The 6874-nt window shown below is 38.2% G+C and overlaps 1 pseudogene; it reads left to right on the plus strand.

Annotated features, from left to right (window-relative positions):
• The window catches only part of LOC107731600 (1-phosphatidylinositol 4,5-bisphosphate phosphodiesterase beta-1-like), a 111207-nt pseudogene that overhangs the window by 8077 nt on the left and 96256 nt on the right, over nucleotides 1-6874 (plus strand).

Consider the following 6874-nt stretch of genomic DNA (forward strand, 5'->3'; position numbering starts at 1 on the left):
GGGGTGTGAGAGAAAGAGAAATTGTTAGCTAGAGCAGCTGGGGTTGCTGAGTCTTCTGGACGAATCCAGGTCTCAGTCAAGCCCAAGATGCTGAGTGTGGATTGTAAAGAAAAAGCCGAAATGAAGTCTGCTTTGTTGACAGCTGACTGACAATTCCAGAGACCCACAGAGAAAGAAAGAGGTGCAGTAGTGTGCAGTAGCGTTGGCGTCTGCGTGTGATGTTAGAGCGTTGTCGAGAGACAGGCGGAATGGTTTGGAAACACATGATAGAAATGGAAAAGAGAGGACAGGTAAGGAGAGTGTGTAAAGAGAAGATAAAAAAATATATACTTAAGTGTGATGGCGAGGTCGTTGCTCGTTGAAGTCGTGCAGGTAAAGTCGCAGGTCTTTACCCTCGTTGGTCTTCACACAAGAAGGGCTGAACGCTTCCGCTGATGCTTCCGCGTCAGCGCACAAGCATCAAATAAATACACAGTAAAGTGAAACCGCTGTGGCTGCCTTCTAATTAGCACATCCAATAGCCTATAGCAGGGCAAATCATCCATTCGAAACTACAGTTCGCACTTAAGCGCAGGAAGGGAGTAATGCAAATAACAACACAGGCTCCTTCTAAGCCGAGGGCAATTATTAGAATTACCAGTAAGTGCAATCAAAAATATAAACTCCAACGAAAATACAAAGTATAAATAGGTAGAAAACTAAATATTCCTTCATAGCAGCAAGTAATAATTTAAACAACAGATCTATAACAAGTATTATGCAAAACACTTTCTTTCCTTCTGTTGACTAATCGCTTGTCCCCGATTGACAGTTAGCGGAAGTGAGAGAAAAGTGTTTATAACGTTTTAAATATGGATATTTTTGAATGCCACCGGTGTGCTAAGCAAAGTTTCTTACATCGCTTTTTGTTTTCTGTTCTCAAACCACTCTCCTTCGAGGAAACTTAAAGAAGCATATGCCTCAAGATCATTTGCATCAGATCAGCTCTCTTGTTGTGAATGCAGTGATGGACAGTCGACTGGTGTTTGGATTTCATGTGATTTCTCATTGTGGTGCTGATATTATGATAACTGAGTTTCACTGATTCATTTGATCTTTGTAAGATCATTTAGTGAGATTCCAAGAATCTGTGATCAAATACAATCAACTTGTTAACACGCTCCACAGCGCCACCCAGTGCATTTAGATATAACTTTAGTTTGCGCGCTTAGGATTTATCATGAATTCCAAATTTATCATGAATATTCAAATATTCAACTATTTGTGCAAAGCCCTAGCCTCCACATGCTGTATTTGCTGTCTGCCTTTAAATCGCTGTGACTAACAGAACTATCTGTAACTGCAGGAACCCATAAGAAAGAAGATCTCCTCAGTACCTCAATTGCTTCTCCCAGACATTAATGATACTAAATGGAGAGCAAATAAAGACTTTCTCTAGGAGTATGTGTGTCGCTGTCTAAACACAATGTGAGAGTCTGGAAAGGAGCTCTGTGCTCCTCAGTCTTGGGCTGGTTTTGTATCAGTGAAGGACACAAAGTGATTTGAACTCGCTCTATTACCTATAACATGAGCAGCATGTCAGTACCAGCGTTCTTGGCCAGTGTTTGTCTTTCGGTGGCAGAACCCGCATCCAAAAGCCTCCCAGCAATAAATCAGTTAGAAACAGGAACCGTAGTTGTTGACTATATACTTGATTGGACACACTCGTAAAACCTCTGGTGTGTGATCTAAGGGGTGTTTATTTATTCTCAGTGCGTACTGGTCACAGATGTGGTGTTTTGGACTCCATAATAAAAGCATTGAATCCATGCATGTGTAATCGGCCCCTGCTGAAGTTTAGGAGCTACAAATCGCCACAGAACAAAGGCGTGTGGGTCTTTTTATAGAGCTCCAGTAATATCTGCAGCTGCTATGTAAAGTTGTCCTGAGGGTTACATGACACACAAGCTGCTCTTGTCTTTCTGTGCTCGACGGCTCACACCAGACCAGGGGCGGCGTTTATGTATGGCAGAGTATAGCAGTCACCATACCCTAGCCCAGTCAGGTGTGCCGTGGAAAATTATCCAAACTTCATATCTCTATTATAATTCGTTATTATTATTTTAAATCAATGCTACTGGTCTTCCTTATGTCTGTTTGAGGGTTTTACAAATATTTATCCAATGAAAAGCATTTAAAAGAGCTTGTCACTAAAGCTTGTAACGCCATTCTCAAACTGTGAAAGTTGGATTTTTTATTTATCAAAACTGTGACACCCCCCCCGCCCCCACTGCCATACCCTATGGTTTTGTGAAACGCTGCCACGGCACCAAGTCGTCTCCTCACTCTACTGGCTCACATCTGTCCTTCTCTTTAATTTCTCTATTTCTTACATGAATGTAAACATGCCATAATTTATCTACCCACACTTCAGTCCTAGGTAGTTCACCCAAAAATGAAAATTCTATCATGAATTACTCATTGTCTCAGACGGCCACCGGGACAAGACCACAGGAACCAGTTGAGAAAGGTGACTTGACTTGACTCATCCTTTTGTTTTCTTTGTGCACAAAAAGTATTCTCGTGGCTTCATAACATTACGGTTGAATCACTGATGCCACATGGACTGTTTTGTCTATGTTCTTACGTTTCTGGGCCTTGATAGTGGTAGTACCCTTGCTGTCTATGCAGGGTCAGAGAGCTCTCGGATTTCATCAGAAATATAAAATTTGTGTTCTGAAGATGAACTAAGGTCTTGCAGGTTTGGAACAACATGAGAGTGAGGAATTAATGACAGAATGTTCATTTTTGGGTGAACTGTCCCTTTAAAGTGCTGTGATGACACTGATGTGATTGTTGTTCTCTTGTGTTTTTGTAGGACTGCACCACAGTTACGCCGGTGACGTTGCGCGTTGATCCGCAGGGCTACTTCTTGTACTGGACCGATCAGAATAAGGTAATTAATCTCATTTGTTCAAGTGCAGGGAAATCTCTCTCTTTCTCTTAATCCTCAGTGACGGTTCTGAAGAAAACTCTGTCCAGCATTATAGACGAAGGCAAATCTACTTCCTATTAATAATAGAGAGTGTCTCTTACACAATGGTTTGCTTTTAATTACTGCACATCAGTTTTTCCTCAAAATTTGATGGTCTTTTTAGTGGTTTAGAGTAAAAAATATGATTGCAGATTATTTCTGACTATAGAATTAGAATCCGAATTAGGATAGAATTAGACATGCTTTGTAAGTTGGCTAGGAAGGAGAACTGGAGGGTTGCTGTCTTCTGGCAAATGTGTGACACAAGAACGACAGTATTTGTCTTTGAGAACAGAAGGTTGTGGATCGGCAGCGTTCTTGCGATTTCCTTCCACTGCGCAAATGCACAAATTATCTCTGCAATGCCATTTATTAATTTATTAAGTTTTCCAAATTGGCACAGAAAATTCCAACAAAATTAGTTTGCCCTTAGCAAATATCATGTTATCATGTACAATAATATTTTGACATATAGGTTAAGTTGTTTTAACAGAAAAATAAAGAAAGAAAAGAAAACAAATGGAAAGAAGTGATGATAGTAGGGTTAGAGTTCAATTATTGCTGTCTTATTAAAATAATAAATAAAAGGTCTCTATACTATATAAAAAATATATGTCTTCTTTTTTAAAGAAAATCTAATCTTCTCTAGTTTTAACATCTTTAATCAGGACAGAGCAGGTAGATGGATTTTTTTCTCTTTCCAATTAAGCAAATGTAATCTGCATGCCAACAGTGTGACGACTCCAACTCTACGCTGATTTTTACACAGCTCCACCCTGTCACTTCTCACACCAAGCAATGGCATTTTTTTGAAAGCACAGGGGTTTGAGGAAGGGCTGATTTTCTGACAATGTAATTACTACTCACCAATGTAATTATGCATCACAAATATGATTCTGTAAATATGCAGTATTATATACAGTAGATATACCACTAACAGAAAATTTAAGTCAGTTAGGGTTAGGTCAGATTCAGCTTGCACATTTTACTCTGTTGGAGTTCACATAAAATTGTATTGCGTATGATGATGAGCACAGATTTTTTAACTTCAGACTCAGATTCCATCTGGTCCATCAATATTAGACATCAGATATCAGATATTATTGATATTTTGAGTCGATTTTAAACATATGTGACTTGGTCATTTAGTGCATAATGCCCACTTTTTCTCTGTAGCCTTTTACAAAGTGGGCAAGTTGTATGATGTTTAGATTTTAGGAGTTGCGTGGTGTTTTCCAGCCTTTACTGTTCTGTTTAGCACTGCAGCTTTTCACTGTTTGCATCACTCTGCTTGACTGTGTTTGTTCCAGACAGATATTTCTTTTAAATAATGTGCACTGATGAATTTTGTGCTGTGAAACCAGTGGTGTATAAAGTACCTGAAAGCCATACTCAAGTAAAAGTACAGATATCTTACCAGAAAATGACTTTGGTAGAAGTTGAAGTCACTGTTTAGAATATTACTTGAGTAAAAGTCTTAAAGTATGTGATATTTATTGTACTTAAGTACAAAAAGTATTTTTTAAATCTTAAACATACTTAAGTATTGTAAGTGAAAAAACAAGTAAATGCAAAATGGAAAAGAAGCAAATAAATATATATAAAAAATGTTCATACACAGCTTGAGTAGCAAGATTGTGTTCAGTTTTAACTCTTTCTTCCATTTTGTATTTGTGGGTAAGAATAAGAAGCACTTCATCCGGTACTTAGTGTCTTTCATTCCAACATAAGAAAACATTTCTGGAATCTTTTGAGTTTTTTTCTGACTTCTGACTATTTTGTAGTAAGTAACGAATATGCTTCGGGGAAATGTATCAGAGTAAAAGTATAAATTTTAATTAGGAAATGTAGTGGAGTAAAAGTAAAAGTTGTCTGAAATATAAAAACTCAAGTAAAGTACAGATACTCCCAAAAAATACTTAAGTACTGTAACGAAGTATTATTACTTCGTTACAATACACCACTGTGTGAAACTAGATGCATGTATTAAGAGATGAGGAAGTGTCCTTTTGAATGTCATGTCGTGGTTTTTAAAGATGTCCTGCACGTCATGCTAATAAGTGCTTTTCTGTCTGATTCTTGGCAGTGCTGTGCTCCTCTTCCCAGGAACAATCAAATAATCAGATATCCCCAGCAGATCAGGTTACAAAGACTAAATGAGACAGATTTGAAAACAAACCACGGAGGCGATTTGCTAACGGAGATGTTTTGTTGATACAGTTCTGGCACATGAATCGTCTCTCGCTGTCATGTAATCTGTCTTGTGGCTTTACATCTAGTTTGTCCATCGTATAATCATCTGACGTTGTCATTTACCTGCTGTCGCTCCCAGTAGCTTTAGGATTATTTTGGATTAACTTTTCCTCAACTTTGTCTTAAATCCCTAAAAGTAAGAAGTGATATGAATTTATTGGGTTATTTGAGTTTGTTTGTTTGTAAGAATTACAACATAACAATACAATACATATTACTATAATAGATATGTGAACTAGTTTTGAAGTGACACACCAATCGATAACATAATCTATAATCGGTCATGATTACGCAAGACGCAACTTTTGCTGAAATCAAAATTCACTAACAACTCTACAAAAATTTGTCAAATAGGGAGCTTGTTTTTAATTTTAGCACATAAATACACAATTCAAAATATGCTGTGCATTAAACCATGCGAGGCAGAGTGCTGAACACAGGTGGTTGCAGGAAAAATAGTATGCACGTTTACAGAGCTTAATCAGGTTGGACATCGTATTGAATTTAACAATGGAAGACTACAGTATTTACACTGTATAACTTGCAACTTACATTTCGTCAGCTGAACAAACAACAGCACGATCCACTGAAGGCATTGTACTTCTATCCTTCACAGCCTCGTTTTCATTCCTGTCAAAATTAGATATGGCACTACCCTATCTAAGGTCTATTATGATTATTATGGTAATCTGCAGGCAGTGCAAAAAGGCGGTTTTATGTTTTTCCCTGAGTCTTCAGCCATTCATTCAATCAGACAGAGAACTCCAAAAACTGTCATCTTCTTCTTAAGAACATATTTATGAACTAAGAATTTTTTGAAAATTGCACTTAGTAGCATTCTTACAGACTTCTTGGAATTTATCTTGGGAAATTTCTTACCTAATTTCTTAAGAAGATTTTCGTGAATCCGGCTCTGGGATTTTATGTCATTTGTTATTAGTGTAGGTTGGAGCGTGTGCATAGAACATATGTGGTGTGTGTACTTCTGTGGCCTGTGGAGAGTCAGCGCTCTTCAGATTCCTCAGTAACAGGTTTCTGCTCCTCTCAGCTGCTCTGGGATCAGGATTGAATCCGGCACTGACCGCAGCTTCTGCTCCCGGAGTCTGTACTGCTCTGACGTCCATCCGCTGACCCGCTCTGCATCCATTCCCACAATGCAGCACTCGCTAACTGCTCGTTTTAACAAGCAAACTGTGGTCCATTAAAGCTCCACAGAAGGGTTGTGTTTTGACGTGAAGCATCTGTTTTTGATTAGCTGGACACTGCAGGTTGGTTCAGGTCCACTGAGCGTGTCAGGATTTCTCTCTCTGTCTGTCTCTTTGTTTCAGTTTTAAGGTGCTTTATTGGCATGACAAATATTTTAACATTCATATTGCCAAAGTGTTGCTCCATGCAATTAAAACAAAATGCCAATAATGTAGCTCTAATGAAGCTCTCTCACACACACACACACACACGTTTACTTAGCTATCTAAATGGGGACATGCCATAGGCGTAATGGTTTTTATACTGTACAAACTGAAACTTTCTGCATTTTTACAATTTAAAAAAAACTTTGTTTACTTTATTTTTATGCCAGTTTTACAAATGAGGACGTCCCCAAAGGGA

Source organism: Sinocyclocheilus rhinocerous, unplaced genomic scaffold (genome assembly GCF_001515625.1).
Source record: "Sinocyclocheilus rhinocerous isolate Xijiao unplaced genomic scaffold, SAMN03320098_v1.1 scaffold5236, whole genome shotgun sequence".
NCBI lineage: Eukaryota > Metazoa > Chordata > Actinopteri > Cypriniformes > Cyprinidae > Sinocyclocheilus > Sinocyclocheilus rhinocerous.